Source organism: Octopus bimaculoides, chromosome 2, assembly GCF_001194135.2.
Source record: "Octopus bimaculoides isolate UCB-OBI-ISO-001 chromosome 2, ASM119413v2, whole genome shotgun sequence".
NCBI classification, from domain to species: Eukaryota; Metazoa; Mollusca; class Cephalopoda; order Octopoda; family Octopodidae; genus Octopus; species Octopus bimaculoides.
The window spans coordinates 68,292,562-68,295,417 of NC_068982.1; positions in this window are offsets into that span (position 1 = coordinate 68,292,562).

Below are 2,856 nucleotides of genomic sequence, written 5' to 3' on the forward strand. Positions count from 1 at the left end.
GTTTCTACAGCTGGATGCCCTTCCTAACGCCAACCACTCCAAGAGTGTAGTGGGTGCTTTTACATGCCACCGGCACGAGGGCCAGTCAGGCAGGTACTGGCGATGGCCACACTCGAAATGGTGTATTTTACGTGTCACCTGCACAGGAGCCAGTCCATCGGCACTGGCAACGATCTCGCTCGAATGTCTTTTCACGTGCCACTGGAATAAGTGCCAGGAAGGCGACGTTGGTAACGATCACGCTGGTGCTATTTACGTGCCACCGGCACGGAACCCAGACAGCTGCTCTGGCAACGATCGCGCTCGGTCATTGCCAGATACCTAAAAATTGAATTCATTTTGTTGCCGTTGTTGTTGTTATTTATTGTCATTGTTGTAATCCTTGTTTTTGTTGTTCTCATAACTGTTGTTGTCACTTTTGTATCATTATTTTGTTGTTACTGTTGTTGCTTGGTCTGAGACCAGCCCTAATGAAGCAGACTACAATTAAAGGTATTCTAGCTGTGACTATCTTACCCATTACTCAAAAATAGTGTATCTAAACACATTATCGAGTTTGTGTGAACGTGGCCAAGTGGTTAGGGTGATCATAATGTTATGAATTCAATTCCTTGGCCAGGTATCATGTTGCATCCTTGAGCAAGGCACTTCATTTCACATTGCTCCAGTCTACTCAACTGTAATGCAAAACAGCCAGGTCCTGATGGAACCTCCTCTCTCTCTCTCTCTCTCTCTCTCTCTCTCTCTCGCTCTCTCTCTCTCTATCTATCTATCTATCTCTCTCTCTCTGTATCTATCTATCTCCCTCTATTCCTCCAAATATTACATCCTGGATGTTAAATTGGGTCAAGAGTAAGGAACCAAAAGTGTTTCATATTTGCTTGTGACTACATAGGTACTTAGCACTTAAAACAATTAACAATATATTGAACATGTTACTAAGTGATGCTCATAAGTGACAGTTGCAATTTTCATCCAATGACGATTTGACTGTTATTTTTAGCAGAACAAAAGATTACAAAGAACCTTCTTTGTTAGTTGGATATGATTTGAGGGAAATTTGATTGTTATTTTTAGCAAATTAAACAACTACATAGAAGCTTTCTCATGAGTAAGATGTGATTTGTGGGAGATTTGACTGTTATTTTTTCAGCAAGTTGATTATGGCTACATACATATTCTTCTTTGTTTATTAATGTGGTGTGATTTGAGGAGATTTGACTGTTATTTTTTCAGCAAGTTGATTATGACTACATAGAAACTTCTTTGTTTATTAATGTAGTGTGATTTGAGGAGATTTGGCTGTTATTTTTTGCAAGTTGAATGACTACACAGAAGCTCCCTTGTTAAGTATATATGTTACAAGCCGTTGTTTGGTTTGTTGGAAAATGGTGATAAATGGACAAAAATACTTCTATGTTAATGATAATAAATGAAGATTAAAGATAGTATGCAAATTTATAGCTCAATGAGATATTCATCAAAATTATCTCTACGTTTTCATATTTACATACACTCACATATTCAGAACACAAATATATTTGTCGTGGGGAAATGTTTCACATCATAACATTGCTAACACATACATCATTAAACAAAGTAGGAATATTGTTAATCATTCATTGCTGTTTAACATTGGTTAGACAGAAAATGCAAATATTTTAATGTTTGGAAGCAATTTTTCACATCAATCTAAAATAAATACACAGATGACACAGGACTGGCTGTGTGGTTAAGCAGTTTGCTTTACAACTACGTGGTTTCAGGTTCAGTTCCACTGTACAGCACCTTGGACAAGTCTCTTCTACTATAGCCTTGGGCCAACCAAAACCTTATGAGCTAATCTGATACATGAAATCCTTTGCAGAAGCCCATTATATGTATGTGTATGTATGTATATATATATATATATATATATATATATATCAGGCTGAGTAAAAAATAAACAACATTTTGAAATTCATCACAATATATTTCAACAATTGGGAAACTTTATTCATCAAAGTAAGTACCATTACAATCAACACATTTCTGCCAATGAGTTACAAGTTTGTTTCTTGTGGTAACATAAAAATCTGGAGTTCTGGTGCTGATGAACTCTTTGAATGCACTTTCAACATCAGTTTGACTTTGTAACTCCTTCACTAACAGGAAACCATCAAGGTGCTTGAAAAAGTGATAGTCAATAGGAAAAAGGTCTGGGGAATAAGCTGGAGCGTAATTAGTGAAAGGTATGGTTGTGTATTGTCATGAAGAATGATTGACCCTCTTAAATTGACCAGTCTCGGATGGAGGAGTAGCAGTTTTTCATTCATTTTGACAATTTCATGGCAATATGTTTCTGCAGTAATGGTTTTTCTGGGTTTGAAAAAGTTATAGTGGATGAGCCCAGCAGTACACCACCAAACAGTCACCATAACCTTCTTTTTGAAGAGCTTGGGTTTAGGGAAGGTTTTTGGTGCTCCACTTTGGTCCAACCAATGCAAAGAACATTTTGTATTATTGTTCAGAATCCATTTTTCATTGTAAGTTACAATACTGTTAAGAAATGGATTGATCTGGTTATGGAGAAGTGATGAGCAAATTTCATATCTGCGCATTTTCTGATTTTCATTCAAATCATGTGGTACTAATTTGTTGAGCCTTTTTGATTTTCCGATTGGCTAACTTAAAGTTCTTTTGCTAGTTCTCGAGTTGTTTTTCATGGATCTTTCTCAATGACGGTCTTTAATTGACCATCATCAATGACAGATGGGTGTCCACTACACTCACCATCTTCAAGGCTCAGGTCTCCACTGCGAAATCGTTTAAACCATTTTTGAGTTGACCACTCACTGGTCATTTCCTCACCAAATG